This window comes from Ruditapes philippinarum, unplaced genomic scaffold, assembly GCF_026571515.1.
Source record: "Ruditapes philippinarum isolate M1 unplaced genomic scaffold, ASM2657151v2 ctg1031_1_1_1_1, whole genome shotgun sequence".
NCBI classification, from domain to species: Eukaryota; Metazoa; Mollusca; class Bivalvia; order Venerida; family Veneridae; genus Ruditapes; species Ruditapes philippinarum.
In genome coordinates, this window is record NW_026853822.1 from 454,843 (window position 1) to 478,139 (window position 23,297).

A 23,297-nucleotide genomic window follows, 5' to 3' on the forward strand; every position below is an offset into this window, starting at 1 on the left:
TTAATGGTACATCATAAAATACCTTTAATAGCTCAACTAAAATAATTTTATTGGCATAAAACAAATAACAGTTTATAGCCATACAAAATATAACCAGTTCAGTGGTAATGGAAATACATGCATGTTTATATAATTAACAGAAGAGTACTGTAAAAACAAATACATAGTATTTTTGTCCTAAACATTTTACGAAGTAAGATTTTATGTGATAACATAAACATTTTCAATACTATAAGGCGACACTGTGTGAAGTTTAAGAACAACAGATAACTATACATTATAATTATGTATGATATAATAGTACAACATTAAATACCATATCCATTTGACTTTACTACAGTTCCATAAAGTCTCAAACATTTTAGATGATCAGGTATTGAGGTGGACGACACAGATCATGATAAACTGTCTAGTAATTGGACCAAACAAAAACGATAAAAATGCCACATTTTCGCAACTTTTACTTAAAGCCATTCCGCTATTTACACAAAACCGAATGTTCAAATCTAAATACAAAGTACACCAGTATGTAGTCAATACATTTCTACAAATTTTGATACCAAATTAGCCTATTTTTTTACTTAAAATAGTGTACAGATTTTCCAAGCAACAAATTGCAACTGAGTATGTTTCTTAATATTATGTGATTATTTATCATTAATCAATAAAGGAAAATGATATTTCTATTGGCTGTACAATTCAGTTGACATTTCAAGCTGTTCAATTAATTTTATTATATACCGGTATGTATAAATACATTGTTATTTATGTTTTAGGAAGGATATATATCAATGTATGAGGCATTACCAGATTGTGATCATTACTGAAGTCATCACGCAGAACAGGGTCTATAAAATATTGTCTCTCCTCATATGAAGACAGGAACATCAGAGCTTGCATTAACTTGAGGTCGGATACTTGGATAAACTTGTTGGCTATAGAAAGTTTTGACGAATGGTGCAAATTGCAGTGGCTGCTAAACACAACTCTTAGTAAATTACTGAAATTATTCAACTTGTATCGTTAGAAACAAAACCACGAAAATCATGTTATAAGTGAAGCATGTTTAACTTAGTCACAAGCAAAGATGATGCAAGGATTCCTTCAAGTACAATCACAATGTTTAACAATTATGATTCAACATTTTTATCGATATGGTGCCAACACAATTATCATTTGACGATCAAAATATATTCCATTTACAGCGCTATGCAGTTGAATTTCATGCTAACCAATGAATTACCGGTTTTCAACCGTGAAATAAAATCCCCATTTGAAACTTGCATAAAAGTTGTGCGTCAGTTTTACTTTCGCTTTAATGACAAACAGTGGAAAATTTTGCTTTTTTGTTGTTTTTTTTTGTGTGTGTGTGTGTGTGTGTTTGTGTGCGTGTGCGTGTGTGTGTGTGTGTGTGTGTGTGTGTGTGTGTGTGTGTGTGTGTTTTGTTGTTGTTGTTGTTGTTTGTGTTTTTGTGTGTGTGTGTTGATAGCATGCTCAAATTTGATAGTTTGATATATAGGCATTAATTGAAAATAAAATTGTTTTGTTTTTTGTTAAAGAAATTGTATATCTCGGATCGGAAAGAAAAGATACAATGTAAATTGCAATTCCTTTCTTCCCAGTGTGTTTTATACACAGATATATCGTTCTGACATTTTCACTCAAAACAAACAAAATTTCATTTTCTTTCGTTGCCATGTTGCCATTTTTTTTTATTTTTTTTTTTTTTTAATTATTAAAAACATATACTTTAAAAATGCCTGCAACGTTTCATATTTATTATCAAAGTACTTTATCTGCAAACATATTTATATTTAAACAGAATTATTGACATGTACACTGCAAAATTAATTCAAATCTAACTTTCCTTATCAACGTAGGTAGTTATTCTTAATCTTGTTTACAAACCTTTCATAGCGTACACTCTGGATCTGTATGGTAACGTCTTTAGCTATTGAAGAACAGACTCTGTCAGCTATAAACCTTGAAAGTTGTGCTTCAAGAATCTGTTTGGTAAATTTGTATGGTCTGTTGGTTATAAAAGTTATCTTTGACGTTTCTGTAACATACAATAATTTTACATAAAATGTTATTTCTTTGGATGCAATACCAATCAGTTAGGTGGGCACGTCTTTAGTTTTGCTTAGTTTTTAGAGTTCATTTTGATAATAATAATAATAATGATAATAATAATAATAATAATCATAATAATAATAATAATAAGTTTAATCATATTCATTTAAGCTGATTGCAAAACAAGTTCTTGCAACTTATATAAATCACTTTCTAGAACACTACCTGGAACTAACCAGTACTGGTGCCATGGTCGTGACTGAGTAAAGCTTGAGGCAGACACCTAAACAACTGCTCCGCCGATTCAATATATTTATTCTTTCGTTAAAAATAATCTATCTCTCTTTGAGGTATTCTATATTCTAGACTGAATTTGGCGAAAAATTATAATGCACTTCTATAAATGCAAATATTACATGGACAATTTAGTATCATTTATAAACGTTAATTTAACAATAGCTCTTTTTGGATTATGAGGAAATTTTTTAAGGCGGCAATAAAAGAGTAAAAAGGGATCCATTAGAAAAACGCTCAATTAATTCAAGAAATAAAACGTGTATGTTTGGTTTGCTGAATTTTAGTTAAAGGCGGCAGGGGTAAAATTTATAATCTGACGCATTTGAAGATGTATTTTATGAAGTCAGATATCTCACAATCAGTAAATTTCTACAAGACGCAAAAAGCTTTCTGTATTCTGTAGGGCGCAAACAGCTACACTTTCTGGGTGTCATAGTCACTCTGGTGATGCCCAACGCCCCCCCCCCCCCCCCCCCCCTGGTGAACTTCGAAAAAGAGACTGAATCGAGAAAGAGAATGGCGGACATTTTATTTGGAAAAAAATCACGTGACCAGAATTGATACTGCTATGAGAGTTACCTATGTAACAGTACAAATGCCTTAGTCACTGCTACTCCTGCATTAACAGTATGCATAACCCCCAGTAGCCCATGGGAAACAATCATTACAAACAAAGTTAGGGGTAATCATATGATATGTTTTGGGTGTAGATACCTTCAGTAGTACAATCGAGTTCTGCATCAAACGTTCTATTTCTGAAGTTGTAATGAACACCTTGAAGATCATTTGACTGTATATAGTCAATACAATTTTGTCGAGGATTATACCAGTTTGATTCACAAAATGCTATCATTTGTAGATCAATCCTGTAAAAAATATGCAGGGGAGATAACTTATTCCTCGACGAGTAGTTCAAACTTTTATCAGAAATTGAGTGTAACTTATATCAAATTGGGACAAAACAAATTTATCATAATTATATTCATGAATTTATAATTTATAATTTCACTATAAATGATATTATTTTGCAAGAAAAAATATGAAAAAAGACAAACTAAATTAATAAGAAATTTCATTTTATGGTCATTTCAATTTGCTTTTACATTCAATTTTCGTTAACAGGTAGAGTCCGGTGGTACTCAATATTATTTTTTTATTTAGGTCTATCTCTAGTAGTTAGCACATTAACCGTTAAGAACTTTTTGTTCTATTTTGTATTTCAGAGTACATTTATTTCTTGAAACAGAATTAATGTTTCATAACTTCTCTAAACTCGAGTTCTCGTGTAGTAAAAATATCTATACTAATATTTTGTGAACGGTAACGAGTCGAAGAAAAGAATTTATTCTCTTTCGATCCAAAAATAAGTACTAATTTTAACGCAGCTTCATAAAATATCTGTTAATCAAAATTGATAATTGTAGTGGTGTTTAAATGGTCTTACGTGCTGTTATCCTTTCGCAATTGAAATGGATTTATCCTTGATAGCCAGAAACTACCGGAAGGGGACGGCTATATTTTCTAACATAACTGTATTTGTCACTTCTTCAGTTTTCCCAGTACTAAGATCTACACGTTTCTCTGTTACGAATATTATGATATTCTTGTCCTGAAATGCAGTATGATTATAAAACAAAAATGTTATTTACGAAATACATTAGGAGAGAAACAACAACAACAAACATAAGTAAATCACGTCTTACTTCTATTACAAAATATACTCTGTATCTAAGTAATTATATATATAAATTACAAAATGGATATGTGTTACTTAAACAGCATTTATAAGTTTTATTCAACCATATTCCCCTATGCTTAATGATGAAACTAAATGAAGGCATTTTAATTATATCAAAATCTATCGACTAATTTCATTTAATTTGAAGGCGACCACGTCTTTTGTTTACATTGTGTTACATTTTAATTTTATTGAAACATTTAGGTTATTCCATTTTTCAACACAATTTTGCTCGTACATTATAATAGTAAATAAGTAATGGACATTATAAGTTAATGCATGAATATGACACAAATTTGTTATTTACCTTAATGCTAAGTACATCAATACGGTTTACTCCGTAGTTTTCATCATAAACCCTTTGGCTATCGGGGTTGTATGTTATATTGAAAATATATCTGTTACTTTGGCATCTTAAAAAGAAATCAATACAATTTAAAGCAGCACGCCTCCAGGTTCCTGCTAATTTTCATGAAAATTTTGAAAATTTATGAAAAAGTAAAATATTGTGAAGTGAACAAAGAAAAACTTATACATTGCAAACGGAACTAATAACCAATGTAAATTACCAAAAATGGGTAAAACAAATATGCAAAACAAAGTCCTTACTGAAATCTGGCGATAAATACTGTAAAATCAGTCATTAATCGTACATAGCATGAAAATATTTACTAAAATCTTGGATTTTTTTACTTTTCTGTAAATTATAGTACATTTTCCTCAAGTTTGATTTTCTTGAAATAATCTAGTTCATCTGGAGGCATGCAGCTTTAAATATTCAATTGTTTTGCTAATACAAAAATCTGAAAATCCATGGATACGTGATACTAAATAAGTAATCCTTGTTTTATATTCTAAAACTATTTCTTTATGATATAGATAACTTAATTTTGTTAGTCATCTTATATGAGTTTATGAAATACAGATTCAACAATACGAAATAATCTGTATCTGTTAAAAAGAATAATCTTTTCTAGGCTGAGTGTTATATTCTCAGAAATAAAAATTAATTACAAACAAGTCATCAAATGACATTGAGTCTTATAAAAGCGGTTATTAGCTCCTTTTATATTAGCACGCACGTGTTCAGATATTTTTTCTGTTCATCTCAACAGTAAGTTATAACATTTGACTGATCTTTTGTAATTACAAAACTAAAGCTAATTACTTTAGTTCATAACATACCCGTCTACACAGACAGAGAAAATCGTTTCACAAAAATGTGTGCAGTTTTGTAGCGGCATCTTACGGCAGCAGGTACCATTTAAGTTGTTACTTGAGATTTGACCAGTGTCCGTGTAATTGATGACTTTAATGTACAACATTGTATGGTACGTCGCCTCATGTGTGCTCCCGGACACCGCCGATGGTTGTACCTGTAAGATAATTTTATTAGGCAATTATCTCTCATATACAGACTCATTTAAACCGAGTATGTAATTTCCATGTAATATGCTGATTTAAATGCTTCCAAGGGATCAGTTTTTTTCCAGATATTCATAATAATTAGTCCATACATTACATACATTAGATACGTATTGATGATCATTAGTTTAATTGTAACATTAATTTTACCAGCAATTCTTTAAGTAGCACATTTATTTTTCATTTACCTACAACAACTCATGCACTAAACACACAATATGCGACCATGAATTTTACATTGATTCAAATTATTCTTTGACTATTTCTTTACTTAGTTTTATTGAATCTTTCAGCAATCTAGCAACCTATTAGTGTTTTCTCTTATTATCAGAGTTTAAAAGATATACACATTTAGACATTGTCGGCCAGGGTGATTTATTCAAAAACGTTCTTCTTGAATTAGAGTATGAAAAACATATACCCAGTTTGAACATTTCCATATTTATACATGTCCAGTTTCAATAGTTGATTTATGAACTGATGAACGAAATTAAGTTACATGTTTGTACTTAAGCAGTTGTGTTTTAGGTAAAGTATGTGTTGGCGGATATTTGCCAATTATTACATTATCAACATTGATCTATTGTTCCCTATTAAACATAGCCAAAAGGAACTTAATTCTACATCAGTACTCAAAATTATAGACCTAAATCATAACTTATAAAGTTTATTTGTATCATTTCTAGTACAGCAGATATTTAGTCTACATTATTACATTTTAATAGAAATCTTTTTAATAATTGTGGTGTTATATTTGTTATAATTGCTTATTTTAAACTAAAATTTCGATGATATTTCTAATGCTATCAAAAAGATTACGTTATATACTGGCGCAACTACCTGTGAGCAAATTTTGTTTTATTATTGAAATATACATAAAATGTACATTTTGACTCAAAAACAAATATTTTTTTACTTCTTCAGAAAGGGCAACATGAATTTTATAATGCTTTAATGGTGGTTTAAGAGAGAAATGTTAGATGCTTGTTACCTGAAAAAAGAAGCAAAAATGTGAAATAATTTGACATAAAAGTAGAAAAATATAAACAAAGTAGCATTTTGGCTTCCATACAAAATAATTGAGCCGTGTCACGACAAAACCAACATGATGGGTTTGCGACCAGCAGGGATCCAGACCAGCCTTCGCACCCGCGCAGTCTGATCAGGATCCACGCGCTGTTCGCTATCAGTTTCTCTACTTGTAAAAGGGTTGGTAAGCGAACAGCATGGATCCTGATCAGACTGCGTGGTCTGGATTCATGCTGGTCGCAAACGCATTATGTTGGTTTTGTCGTTGGCTCATAACAGTACCTATTGTCAAAATGTCAGTTGATCAGTTGAAAAGATGGTTCCGTAATTTGCCAAAGAGTGACTATTTGAATACCATTAAATGCACCAAATACAAAAGTTTTTAAGAAAGGAAATAAGCATTTCTTGGGCATAATGGGCCTCAAAAACGACATGGATATGTAATGGAATTCAATATCTAATGAGAATTCTTATATATGAACACCGTACATGTGTTACATATTGAATATCACTTGGTACATTTACAACATATAAATTATACTTTTGTCTATAAGAACGTTTACATTCAGTTGTTTAAATAGTTGATATTTAAAGTTTTTATACGACTTACCTGAGAAAAAGCTGCTAAAACAATAAATATTGCTAAATATTCCATGATTTGAAAAACAAAACAGCATAACAAATAACACTTTTCAGGTTAATGATGATTGAAATATTTGAATAGTCTAAATAACAAAATAAAAATATTCCTTTATAAATAGTGATTATCAATAAATTAGTAACGTTCAATTGTCATCTTTTATCTTTACAATAATTGAGTATTGTTTCAAACGTTGTATTGTCAAATATTGAACTACTACTTCGTTTAAGTAATACCAATTGATAAACGGTAATAATCCAAATCTTACTGCGCCATTATTATCCATTACGTACAAACAAACAAACAAGAGTTTTTTGCTTTTCATGAGTATAACGATCAAATATGATATAAAAAATCTATACAACCATTTAATTGTTGTCTTCTATACTGTTTTTTGTTGTTGTTGTTGTTGTTTTGTTGTTGTTGTTGTTGTAATTTATTTAATTTTTGGGGGATGGGGGAGTTTGTTGTTGTCGTTGTTTTCAAGTACAAATATTTCCGTTGAAAAACAGATACTTGATTGTTGTAAAGCTTGTTTAACCATTGGTCGAAAAATCTGGTTCTATTTTTCTGATATAAAGGTAGACAAAATAGCTCATAGACTACCTGTCCAGTGAATTATAGGGAAAACAGGTCAAATTGCACGTACATGTATCTAAAGTCAAGCTGAAAACGAAAATTGAAACGCCCTAGCGAAGTTGAAATCTTCCATCTTTTAGATCGATAGTACAGAACCACTGTATCATTTATTGCGAATCTTTTAAATTCAAAATGTATTGCAAACTTTGGAAAGGTACAATTTATAGAATCTTCTATTCAGTTTTATAAAACATGATACCAGTACATAGAAATTACAATATTAAGCAACAGATCATATAAGAAAATAACTTTTATTAAAGTGCTCTTTATCTCTATATATTATTGAAATTATATGGAAGAGACTACAATTATCAAACGTAAAAGATGATGAAATAATATACTAGATTATCAGCATGTTATCAGTGAACAATCAGATAACAAATAGCTGTCTTCATTTCTTTGTTTGGTTAAACAATCACAGGTATCGCGTTATTTAAACAATGTCACACTCAACGCTAGATAACTGAAGGAAAAGAAGAAGAAGAAGAAGAAGAAGAAGAAGAAGAAGAAAAAGAAGAAGAAGAAGAAGATGATGATGATGATTATTATTATTATTATTATAATTATTATTTTATTATAATTATGATGATGATTGTGATGATGATAAATGTGATCATGATGGTGATGATGATGATTATAATGATGAAAAGTTTATTTTCAACTTGTACACCTAACGAATCTCGTTGTTACAAATAATAATGATAGTAATGATTATTTATGCCTTATCTGTGAATGTGTACACATTTTTTTGTTGATGTTTCTCGGTATTAACAACAATAATAACAATTTTAACAGTTTGTCGAAAACTACCATTTTCGTAGGCCAAAGAGCTGCTGACTGCATCAGTAACCTTTCGACTGCAAAAACAGTTCAACTTAATCTATCAAAATGGCATTAACTCTTTAATTCATGATTACTGGGTAACCCTTAATGTAATGATATGTTTACTTATGTGTCTGACTCCGTATACATCTGATTATAATGCTAACCTTAATTATGATGTGAATGTAAAATAGAGAAAATAAGAATCCCTAAAGAAAGTCCAACACAACATAATTGAAAATGTTGCAGGCTCGGTTTGATTGAGCCTGTTCATGGACGGTACTGTAAAGTGCAAACTACCGTCCACGCCCCCTAGCACCGGCTTAAGCAGAATTCAACATTTAAACATGAAATGGTAAAATTTTGAATTTAGAAACATCCGCAGATGTGTTCATACGGCGGTTATCATGGAACCTTCAACGTGACACTTCCGTGCCATTCCATGAAAAGCGGCGTATGGTCCCTAAACGAGAAAACAATGGGCGGAACTAAATAAAATGGAATTTTGAAAGGGGATCAGAGGTTATGGAGCCTGCATATCACAGATTAGACGTCAAAAGACAAAGTTAAAAAGCAGGCAACACACCCTAAGGGTGATTCAACATTATTCAAGTAGGAATATTGGAACCACCCACCCAGCAAACATGCATATATGGGACCCATATGGGCTATATCTAGGCAAGCCCATATGGGTATGCCCATATAGGACCTATATGGGTCCAATATGGGTATGCCCATTTGGGTACGCCCATATTGGACCCATATGGGTCCCATATTACAGCACTTCAAGGAAAAACGATTTTTCATTTCTTTATTTCTTTAGAACTCGTTTACTTTGATCAAAAGTGTGACCACCTTGACATAAACTGGTGTTATCTTTTATAAAAATCGTAGCATTAACATTTATACAAGCCATGAGGGACCCATATGGGTCCGATTTGGGCAACCCCGATAAATATTTGCATGCCTGAGCAGGTGCGAGAAATTAATTTGTTTAGTTTTTATATTGGTTTTAATTTTTATAATTTGAATATATAAAAATGTGTTTTAGACTATAAATTAAGAAATAATCTATAAAAATCAGCATTTGATGAAAAAAATAATTTCGAGCATGCGTAGACGTGATTTCCGCTGCCGCTGAAAATCAAATTGTGTATTGAAACGGTTAATTGTAAAATTGTACACAAAAAAAATATTTCTTTTCAATTTGGAACATTTAACAACGATTTCGTATAACGAACTTTTATATTATATCCTTACACATTTATTGTGTGTGTAGGTAAGCTGTAAACGCCGTTAAGTTTTTGGTTTTGCCTTTGCCATGTAATTTCGCGATAGTCGTTTGTCAGTTTAATTTGCAACATTTTCTTAATTTTCAACATTTTCTAGAATTTACGCCCTTTCTTAGGCACTTTAGCTGACTTATGCATGTGTACTGGCATGCGAGCAGTTCCCGTACAGAAGCAGTACCCGTATTTTTCATTTAAACGCTTGATTTTTACATGCATTCTTCAAAAATTCATTTCAAATCAAGCAGATACATAAACGAGACAAAATCTAAGTGTCAGTTCGGCAGTACGTATAAAAAGTCTCATTTTAAATCACTTTCACCTGTGCGTTGTCAAAACGTGACCTTGTTTTATCTGGGGGATTCCGTCCTTGCGCGCATGCGCAAACATACTTACACGTGAGGCATGTTAAAGGGTTTTCCACTAATACCACCTGTTTACAGATAAGAAGGCAATGTGATGAAAACTTGTTTAATTATCAGAATTTTGACCAATATTACTATATAAAATAATTTTATGGCTTTGATGCGTAAAATATCATGCATACAAGCATGCAATCGCATGTGAATGCGTTGGGGGTAACGGTACCGGGTAATAGATACACGCGTTTAGTCTACTTTCTATTTCCTGAATTACATCTATTTATTTCTTAGAAAATGGTCTGTTCAACGATTATAAATGAAAAATAGGTCCGATATAATAAAATTGTATAATTATAATGGGTTAAATTTTATGTACGGGAACTACTTCTCTTCATACAAAATAATGGATAATTTCGGTACCCCATATGAGGCCTCATAACTAAGGGTTATTCCATGTTTAGAACATGATGGAATTTCCATGATTTGTGTGACGAGCCGAATATTGATGTGTAACATTCAAATTTTGGTGAGTTAGCGTAATAAAAAATAATGTTTAAGTAACTACGATTTTTGTACGGGAACTGCTCGCATGCCAGTATAGTTGTCATTGTTTAATAACTTAACTGTGACGCAGTCGACACTAACATTTTAATAATATTGTTTCTATAGACTAAATTTTAAGAGATCCTTTTTTAAAGGGATACCATCATTTGAAATCCAGTGTCCCCTCCTAGCCTTAGAGGTCCCATCCATTTTGTACCATTATTTCATTCATAAGCATTTTAAAATATTAAATACAAAGTATTTTAGTATAAGTTAAGTACCAACCAACCCTCTGTTGTGCTACTGAAATTCCATTATGAAAAGAACGTCGGAGTATTGGCAGCGTTACCGGCGAGTGAGGTCCAGTGTTGCTAAACATTTATCAACCATTGGTACAGAATCCGCTATAAATAGTGATAAATTCAATAATCATGATAATACAGGGTCTGAGCCAAATTCCTGCGTCGGAGAAAGAGGTATTTCTGATTTGAATGCCACTTTTCAGAATCTAAGCAATCCGACGAGTTCAAATGAAGATTATTGCCACTTTTCAGATGAGTTTGTTTTTCCAGGTAATGACAGCAATTTAGGATCATCTGATATCTTAGGCAACAGTTCCAATTTATTTCTTGAAAGTGATTTAGACGATGCTGTTTCAATATCTAATTCAGATCTGTCGGACTCTGAAAATTCTCAAGAAGACGACACTGATCTAGCATATAACTTAAGCATTTGGGCTTCCCAGTTTAACATACCCCACAATGCTGTGAAAGATCTTTTGTGTACTTTACGTCCTTTTCATCCAATGTTGCCTAAAGATCCAAGAACTCTCCTTAAAACAAAAACCAACTATGAAGTGAAAAGTATTGCTGGTGGTTCATATTATCATTTTGGATTAGAAAACTCCTTGTTGACTGTCATTCCATTTGATGAGAATTTCGATCCAACTAATATTGAAGTTTTGCGTGTACAGCTCAACATAGATGGTCTGCCGTTATTTAAGAGTACAAACAGTCAGTTTTGGCCTATTTTAGCTAGAACAGTTCATCCTGTCATTTCATTGCCGTTTGCTGTAGGCATTTTCTTGGGAAATGAAAAACCTAATAATGTTAGTGTTTATTTACGGGATTTGGTCGATGATATAAACAACTTGACTGCCACTGGTCTACAGGTGCCGCAAACTGGTCACCATATTAAAATTGAAATCTCTTGTGTTTTGTGTGATACTCCCGCAAGAGCTTTTGTGAAGCAAAGTAAAGGTCACGCAGGGTATTTTGGGTGTGATAAGTGCTCTCAAAAGGGACTTTATGTAAACCACCGTATGACATTCCCAGATACTAACGCTCCTTTGCGCACTGATGTCCAGTTCAATGAAATGGCAAATGAAGAACATCACATTGGTCGATCTCCATTCTTGGATACAAATTTGGGTCTTGTCACTCAGTTCCCAATTGACTACATGCATCTAGTATGCTTAGGGGTTATGAAAAGACTCTTGTGTCTGTGGACTAAGGGTGCTTCAAGGCTTGGTCCAGCATTCACCATGCGTGTCTCTCATCAGCTTGTTTGTCTGAGTGCATATATGCCGAAGGAATTTCTTAGAAAAGGTAGACCAATGAAGGAACTAGAGAGGTGGAAAGCTACAGAATTTCGCACATTTTTGCTGTATACTGGACTAGTTGTTCTGAAAGGAATTGTTGCCTAAAGAAATAACTAATAAACATTTTAGGTTATTACTCCAATATACTCCTTTCAAACTCGTTCATCCATATTGTTGCCAACAACTTTCTTCATTGTAATCGTTCAACTCAATTTTAATGGTTGGTGGAGGAAAACCAAAAAGTTAATTTTATAACATTCATGCTTATCATCTAGCCATGATGTATCGAGTTGGCTTGATGCTTACTCCTGTTCCCCCTTGGGGAGTTATTTAGGCCAGTTGAAGAAACGTAAAAAGCCAAATAATCGCTTCACAAGTATTCTAAGCTTTCCAAAGTCTGGGGTAATGCAAAATGAGACCAAAAACAAATTCAGGTATGTTAATAAAAGACATCACAATGGCCTCGTCTCAGAATATGTTGATATGGCCTGTTTAAGAATTTGTACCTAAATATTTTGTCATTCACAAGGAAAATGTATGTGGTATATAATGGATTTGAAAATATTTGTCCCTTCTGAAGCAAACAAAAGAATTTTGGTTGTACAATGGATGTGGCGTTGTTAAAGTGTTTTTATAATGAACCACTCACTCTCTGACTAAGTGTCAAGTTTCCCGGCTACATGAAATACTGTTGCCAGTTTCACTAAAATATAACATGCAAGTGTTTGCTAACCGTACAAAATATTGTGGTGTTCCACTATCACAATCATTTAATAAAATACTGCACTTTGAACAAGTCACAACACATAAATAAACATAATTTGTAATTAAAAAAAAAACTAAATTAACAAAATCTTTGTTTCTTATATGTTAGCCATTTATATGTCCTGTATTTAATTTTTCTAATGTTTAAAATATTATATAAATACAAAACAAAATGAACAGCCAATAAAAATAATAATAAGGCAAATTTAAAAAGGGCAAAAAAAGATCCGCAATTAAACATTGAAATTCATGATTTTAACCTTATTGACAAATTATTGTTATATAACTTTCATTTCCTCCAACCTAATTGTATGTGAGCCAGGGAATTTACTATTTTATATAATACATATTTGGGTTCTTTGGAAAAGCTAGGGGTAGATTTCAAAATTAAATTTGTCCTTCCCTCCCCTCTCAAAGAAAATCACATAGGTGAAATCCTTTAATGTGAAAATAAAAGCTGCAATATCAAACATAATATATACTATTATGAAGACAGAGTTAGATAAGAAATATTAGATTTGATTGGATAAATCAAAAAGGGGGGCAGAACTTTGTTTGGGTAAAATTTGGACATAACAATCTGGGTGGAAATTCAGTAGGCCTAAGTCAGACAAGAAGAACAGACAATATAAAGAAATACATTAATGGGAAATTTATAAAGATTAATAGATATGTGATGGATGAATAGATAATAATTTATAAGGTGGACTGAATGTAAGAATAAGATCTGGATAAAAAAAATTTAATGTAAAATTGTTGTTGTAACAACTTAAAAACATTTAAAATTTTAGAAAAACTAATAACCAAAGGTGGCAATGATATTATTCAGATTTCTAACTTAATTGACAAAAGCCTTACCTCTTGATTGGAAAAATTAGCCTAAAAATTCTCCATTGGGAATAAAAAAGATGTTTAAGTTCAATTTTGGAAAACTGCAAATATTTTAAAGAAAATATTCAAATGGAAAGAGCCTTTTCGATCATAATAAGTAGAAAATCACTGGTCAATTAACCATCAAACCTTGAACAAAAAAATTACACCCAGTTACTTGTCACAATCATATAAAATCCTCCATTTCCCTCCAATCCCATCCTCTTTGACTATTGGAAAACATTCATAACTGTTTCTTTGCTTAATTGTTTGGTATAATAAAAATAAATTTAATTATGCAACATGTATTGGGATGTCAAAACGGAATGGGCAACCTTTGACTTTGTCAACTTAGGTTTCCTTAAATTAGGTTTCCTAGGAATGGTTATCGTGAACAAGCAAAGCGTAAATTATATCAAGATTAAAAGAACAAATATATACAAATTGTATTGTTGTAAAACAATTAACGCGTACAATTGATCACTAGGTAATTATATCTGTAGATAACTGAATCCAATTAGTTTCCAATTTGGAATTTAAAGGTAATAAGACATGAGTCCATTGGTCCACATAAACGCGAAAGAAATTTGGGTATATGCCACCAACAAAAACTTTTACGGTAAATAATGCTTTCCAAAGAAGACTCACCATCCATTGAAGAATGGAGAACGAAAAAACACCAGATTCTGTAAGTAATGGTAAAATACTAATTAAATATGAAACTAATGTGATTCTTGATTCACAAATATTTAATGCAATAATACATAAGTCAAAACAATTACTATTGGTAAGAAACATTTATCTTAAAGTATCTCTATTATCATTATGTTTGAAATCTCAAGGAATTGCGAAAATTTATCCTCAGTTTGTGAAAACAAATGCAAATTGATAACAGTAACGCTCTAAACAGGCCCTTAAACTAATAATAACAAAAATGCCTGCATTAATATGTAAAACTTTTTTATTAGAGATTGGAAAGAGTAAAAAAAACAAAGCGTCCGAAGAAACATCATCTTCAAACATCTGATGATGAACAACAAATAGAAAGCGGAAATATGTATTTTGTCTTTGTTTGTTCAAGTTAGAAAACAATCAACAAAGATATAGTCAGACACAACCGTAAAGAATCTTAGTCGAGATTTTGGTACGTTGAACTAGTGCATTTAAATTCGTTGACATCAATTTATTTTTAAAATAAGTTTATGTACAAATGTATGGAGAAACATAATAAGCTTGATGGACAATAACACAATATTGTTAACCTCTGAAAATAAATATCACCCCCTAGCAAGGCGATTGCCCATAATGACATATACTGCCTCCACTGTAATATGAAAAGCAAAATAAGCATGACATTGGGCAAGCTCTTTAAATTAATGCCAAAAAAAGTAAGGCTAATCAAGGTTATTGTCACGCGCAAACTCATCTAAATGTAATAATATAAATACTTATAATGTATCATATTAATGTTAAATAGCCATCAAAAGAGGCGATGACGATAGTATAACACGATAGAATAGAGGACACAGAGAGAGCAAACGAGAGTATGACCAACAAACAAGCGCCAAAACAGCACGAAACATACCGGTAATTCACCTCCACCTCGCTATGGCTACACACATTGCAGAGGCCAACATGAAGGTGCGACAGGAATCGCTCAACAAATACAAGGTCCTCCTCATAACCCCCCGAAACAAGGTCCTCTATTACGCCTCCCCGTAATACAATCTAACGCCCTTCCCGTGGAATACAATCCTTCATACCCCTCCCGTGAAACAAGGTCCATTGAACGCCCTCTTTGGAATACAAGGTCCTCTGAACGCCCTCCCGTGACAGATATGGCCCAGAAGTATAAACTTCGAGCTGTAAAATAATATTCATTACAGTACATACTTATTAAATTTCATCCTCAAAACTACCAATAAATTTCTAACAGCTGGATCGATGACCAACACGCCAAAATGGAAAGTTTCACCTTATCAACCCTATTAAAAAAATATCAAAAAAAATCGGATATTGCTGTGTTTTCTACCGTGATGTAAATGGGCCTATTTGCCTGACCCAACTACTGGTTCCAAATCACGGGTCCAGCGAAAGTCAAAAATGTTATTTCAACCAAAAATCCATCAAAAATATTAATTAATTCATATTCTTACATTTTCAACATTTTTTGACCTTGCAACACTCAACAATCCCTTGAATTTTAGCGTAATACCGTAAAGCCCGAGGAAAATTTAAAAATCTAATTTTTTCTTTTAATTCAACTGTTTACTTAAACTAAAAAGTATTATTGGGCCTAGAACTATTAAACCTTTTTTTTCAGAATCGACACAATTCTCCGGGAGCTGGAGACAATGCGAGAGAATCGTGGAAAAAGAGGAGACAGCGATTGTGTCAAGGTCATGCAATACCAGCCGCGCAGCTCCTAAAAACATTCCTATTTCACCGACAAGATGAAGCATTCCATGAGCGTTCTGCAGGAACAAGACAAACTGTTATATTAAAGCTTAGTTTAGTAAGTATTGCTCCAATTAATACTGTAAAAGTATATCCCATATCCACATGCTTAAATGTGAACATAATGGTCCGGTGTGAGCACTTGATGAAACGTATTATACATCTCTGCTTAATTTATTTGGTAATATTGCAAAATGGACAACTGCTGCATAATTCGATAAATACTGGGGCATTTTAATTTTTAGCCGAAATCGATAAGAAAAGTAAGCTATTGTAGTCACCCGACCTCGCGTCATTCGGGCGGTAGGGCGTCCAATGCGTCCGCCGTACACTATTAAACGTTTGGGGGTAATAGTTCAATATTCATAAGCCATTGGACATATGGCTGGGAAACTTCAACACGTGTTCACGCATCATGAACACCACCTTAAGACAAGATGATAAACTCTATCAATCATTTGACAAGAATTAGCCCTTTTTCGACTTAGAATTACGTTAAAGTTTTGTAATAGTTCAAGATATCAAAGGTCCATTACATATGGCTTTGAAACCTTGCACACATTGTTTCACCACATGAACCCAAAACCTGTAAACAGGAAGGAGGTAACTGTATCAAGCATTTTTTTTACTAATCAAGCAAACTAAAAATAGTCGACTTCTGGGTCCAAACGGACACTTTTGATCAATGACAGTTATCTATTATAATATTGCATAATACCATAAAACACAAACATCGCATGCCTCAATTTAAACAGAATAATCCCAGGCAAGACATATTCATTAACAACCAAGCTGGCAGCTTCAAAATACCAAGGATGACATAGACCAAAAATCCAGAATTGACTGTTATTATATATTAAAAATAAATATCTTGTGTTAAAAAAAGCAAATGATAATGTGCCCCATAGCACTCTGTGGAGGGGACAAAAATAAAGGCCAGGTCACTAAGGTGTTGTCCTAGACTGTAAATATATGGGGAAAGATCTTTAAATGCAAATCTAACAGTTTCTCAGATCATGTTTGATCCATTACAATTATTGCTTGTAACTTCAGCCCATGACAAATGCACATAATAAATTTGAAACTTAGATGTTAAATTACATGAAAAAAATTTTTTTCGGGGGGGCTTTATTATAGTCGTCCTCCTCAATGGATGTGCTGATGTGCGGAAACTGGATGACCGCTGCAAGAAGGGAAAGAATCCGAAATGATAGCCGACAAATTTGGGGGGCCTCCAATCTGAATGATGTTTAGTAAGTGTATTTTATGAAATTTTGCAAAGTGGTGTCTTAATAAGTTAAATGAAATAATATCCAAGAAATCTTGTATTGTTCTTGGTATCGCTTAATAGAAATGCTTGACTAAATTATGAATATTTACATCTGTTGTAAAGATCCATCATTGTTGTTCATAAATACACAGAAATCACCTTCCCTGTAAAACAAGTTATTTGCTTACCTATACATCTTACTGATACACCGATAGAAGATCTCAGCTTACAACTGACTGCAGGGCGTAATCACAGAAATAATTGTTAAAAAAGCTAGTAAAACCCAGAAAACAACACAATTTAAAACACATAAACCAGAATTATTATATTCCAATAAACTGCCAAAGCACAAGTGCTTATGACTTGAATGGTCAATACCTTCATTCACTTCATTTCATTCTTAAGGAAAAAATGCTTGTTTGTAGAATTGTTCCAAGATTGCGAACAAAGCTGACAAGAATGATGTTGAATGAGTTCAAAGTGCTGGCTGGGCGCGGGAACGAGAGGGGAAGAAAGCAAGAAGCAAAGTTCAGACCTTACCTGTAAAAAAATAAGGTAATGACTAGACATGTTAAATTAAAAATGCAAATATAGAATATTTGTTTGTTGTGTAGAGAAATTTTTTTATCAATCAAGAGAGGCTTAAAAAACATATTCTCATGATCACATATGCCTCGGAAAAAACACTGTTTTTAAGTCCTTCAATGATATAAAATACATCTTACAATCAACAAACAAAAATGTCTTTTTATTTATCTAATGAATTCTCATTAACGTTAATATAATCGTTCCCACTGTAACACATTTATTGAATTAACAATCCCATACAGGAATCTGGCTGAAAATAAGTTTAACAATCACGTGAACTACCAGAATTTATTATTGAATTTCAAAAATAGAAAATGATATAAAATCTTTAAAAAGTAGTCTCGTCAAGAAAAGTTTGAAAATTATATTTCCACTGAAAATCAAATATATTTTCACGGATACATCAGTAAACACTCCAAAAGACATAAAAATATTAATGACTTATGTTTACATATCAAACCTTACTTCAATCGACAATAATACCCCAAAAAATTGAAAATTGAAATCAATATTTCAAGGATTTAAAGTATAAGTCAGAACTACAGTAAGCGGCTAATTGTTTATCTTTTATAACTTTTGTTGCTAATTTAAGTTTGAGTCATCAGCAACAGCCCTTCTTGTAAATCAAACTGGTCTATCAAATTTTCCCTTCTATGTATATTCTGCGCATATTTTGTTGACATAATGCGTTCTGGGTTGCTATATGCGTTTTTTTTTCATTAAACATATATATATTTTACTGCATAGGAGGAAGTAGTCTAGTAACGGTGTAAACTCCCAGAAACGATGGTTAGGAAACTACCCTCCTATATGACGTAAAAGGCGTAAAAGAAACAAACAAACAAAAAACATGTTACTATTTAAATCAAGACATTAAATGCTTGGTGAAATGTTTTGATATGATCAATACAATATCAAACATCTCGGCAAAACTTGACACTAACAAACACATAATAAGTAGGTAATTAACCTAAAAAAAAGTTAAATACAAACAATTATGATTCTTGTAATCTTTATTGTTGTTATTGTTGAAACTTTGATAATATCGGACGAAATAAACTGAAACCAACTATTTTACTGGGACAATTTCTTTAATGAATTTCTTCACAAAACAAATTTGATCTTTGTGTAATATCAACATCTTAATTATTATTGAAATTTTTACAACTTGTACAAAACTATTTTTTACTTTTCATCAGCTGCATATTTTTGTTTACATGTCTAGTAAACAGTATTACACCGTGCCACCTTTTGTGTATTATATTGTTACTTTTCATTAGCTGCATATTTTGTTTATGTCTATTAACAGAATTACAACACTGCCAACCTTTTGTGTATATTATTTGTTACTTTTCATTAGCTGCATTTTAGGTTTACATGTCTATTAACAGAATTACAACCGTCCAACCTTTTATGTATTATATTTGTTACTTTCATAGCTGCATATTTTTGTCCACAATGTCTATAAACAGTTATTACAACCGTGCCAAGGTTTTTGTGTAATTATATTATTTTTTTTCATCAGCTGCATTAATATTTCGTTTACACATCTATGAACAGTATTCAACCGTGCCAAGGTTTTTTGTTAATTATATTAATTTTTTTTCATCAGCTGCATAATATTTTTGTTTACACATCTATGAACAGTTTTACAACTGTGCCAAGGTTTTGTTTTATATATTTGTTACTTTCACGAGCTGCATAACATTTTTTTCTTCAGCACTACCATACTAAAGTGTAATACATGGTTTTAATGAACAACTTTTTATATTAATTGATTGTAGATCTATATCATTTGAAAATGAAAGTAATTGGTAGATAGAAATTTGTAATGAATTACAATAAATGTATAATACTTTTTCTATGAATTAATGTAGAAAGTTGAAAAAAGACATTTGGGGTCATACTGCTGATTCACTGAAATTTAAACATTATACACATATATTTCTTGGAGTTCCAAAGACTTCTGTAAAGTTTTACCAGTGTCTAGCATAAGTTTCATTTTTCCTTGGTATCTAATGTTTATGAAACTGCATTTTTAATTATTTTGTTCGTACATTATAAACAGTTTTCCATAAACATGTTTGCCTATTAAGTGTACCAAAGTAATATTTACGTACAAACTTTTTGAAAATAATATATCGGTATTTAATAAAAACATTAGTCAAAATAAAATCGTGATTTACAAATATTTAAGTTTATAATCAATAAGAAGGTTCTTGTTGACATCAGGCTGCCACAGAATATTGAGAAATCTGTAGTATAGATATACACTTACCATAAAGTGAGATACTATAATAAAGTACTGTTAAAGCATATACATTGTTGTATTATCTGCATGACATAAAGGTTGCCCAAATCGTCTTTCCAGGAAACGAAAGAGTTAAAACATCAAACGAAATAATGCAAAGTACAAAATCATGCCCGTACAAGCGTTGCCTATCTAACGTAACCGCAAAGCTTATAAGGAATAATGAAAAATAGATCACCCCCGATAAATCTACCCATAAGAATATCTGGCCTCCATTGAAACCCATATTATACAAGCTCCATTAGTCCCATGTGGCGCCCAAATATTGGTTTACATGGCTGCCCAGATTGGCCCATGTGAATCCCATATTGTGATAAAAGGGCTGCCCAGATGACCCCATTTAACCCGGTGCCTCCCCATGTGGGCCCATCAGGGCAGCCAAAGGACCCATATAGGTGCCCATATGGCCCCCACAGGTCCCATATTAATCTATCTGCAACTAGAAAATGCCGAAAAGTTAAAACTAAATACCACAAACAACATCAATGTCGTGCCTATCATCTTAAGGGATCGAAATATACATCTCTATGAATTACGGGCGACTTACAACCTCCACACGGCACAAACAACGCTGGTGTGGCGATAAAATAGAGAAAATAAGAATCCCTAAAGAACCTTGTTAAATGTAAACCTTGTTCTCTATCATACCGTTGTAGTGTGTATATTAAACTAATTAGATAAAAAGCCCAGGTTTTGTTAAGCCCAGAGAGATAGCACTTTAAGATCGAGACTGTACGACCTTCAGAAATAAAGTTCTGCGATTTAACAATACCGATTTCAACGCTTTTAATTAACATACAGGTACATAACATAATCTAAAGGCAGACTGATTTAAACTAACTTTTTGGCAAATACAAATGAACTTTAATTTGTCTTGTACAAATGTATATATAATCAATACAATCTAAAATGCAATATTAGATCACGAAACGAATAGATTCTAATGCCATCCCTAATAAATCATATAAATATACATAATCATTTAATTCCATATAATGATCCCAAACATCGGTCGTCCGGTAATCATATTTCATTAAAATTACTCTCTTTTGATCGTTAATCACTGGTTTTTAAACAATCATCGGTTTATGAGACAAGTGTCCAACCGACGAAATTCACATCTTATCTCATTTGTTATTCAGCATCCACAAATAAAACATCAAATATAATTCTTCATGATTTCAAAACAAGTTGGAACAAACAGAAAACCAATTTATTCGAAACAGTTATCACAGAAAATCAATATTGCCAATCTCTTTTCGAAAAAACTTTGAAAATGCTATAGAAATGCTTCATGCCTAACATGGGAAATGAGGGGGGCCAAATTCGCCAAACCGGACAAGGTAAAATTTAATCTTATTAAGCCTGTTTACAAGGAACTAAAAAACAGAAAAGATAATAAGAATTATGACAACAATAATTAGTTCAAACCATTAAAATATAAATATAAGTTGAATTTAGAAACAGTCTACAATTTAATTGATTGTTCGAAATGTTATGTATTTAAAACTAGTTAATTGTTATGGTGTTGCGTTGGTTGTGTTGTGTTTGTGTTTTTAAATAAAAGAGAGAGAAAGATAAAATCACTCAATACCACAATTGCTGATTCCAATGGTATAGAACTTTCCATTGTTGCTCTTCAACTTTTTTCCGTTATGCTTGCAGAAATGTTTCTTTGCTGCAATAGTTTGATGAAATGTCTTCAATCATGTAGGAAGAAGTAAAAAGGCAACCTGTGAGGAATATGTACTATGATTAGGTGTATGTTCATTATTCGAATATTAGTTATTACGAAACATTAGGATAAACCAATAGCTGTGACACAATGATATCGTTAACAAATATCACGTGATCACCCAAACTGGCTTTTTTGAAACAACATTAATTATTGCAGAAATGTTCTATGTGATATAAAGACGAATTTAATCAAAATTCTTGCATCGAAAAAAACAAAACAAACAGAAATGATTATAAAATTACCAGAAAAAAGATAAGCATCTGGTGATTGCAACAACACGATGTGCATTAGTTTTACATTTAAAAAGCTGAGCTCTAGTTTTGTTTATTTATCCTTGTGTATTAACATCAATGTAAACGAAAGCTTGAGATTCACTCTAAAACTTATGCTCCATCCTCACATTTTTACGTCACGTGTAAAACATTGCTTTTTATATTCATTTTTAAAGCAGTGAGTGAACAATAACTTTTAAGCTCTTTGTTATCTTGACTCTAGTTTCAATCGGAAAATGGCGAAATTAGCCGATATTGCCGACATTTGATAAACCTATTTGACCTTTTATTGATAAAAGAAACTGAGCCTCTCCTCTCATTTTGCACTTCAATTGTATAAAATTATCATTCACCCGACCGAAATAGACGATAGAATGTACACTAGCAAACACTCGTTTAAAGATATCATATACTTCTGTACAAAAGAAAAGAGATGTTTTACAAGACCAATTCATTTTAAGCATCCATTTCTTTAACTGCATTAAGATTATTCTTTGTTACAGAATGTTTGATTATCAAGTATGGTCAAGAGATCACTTGAATTATACATAATATTATATGACTTATTG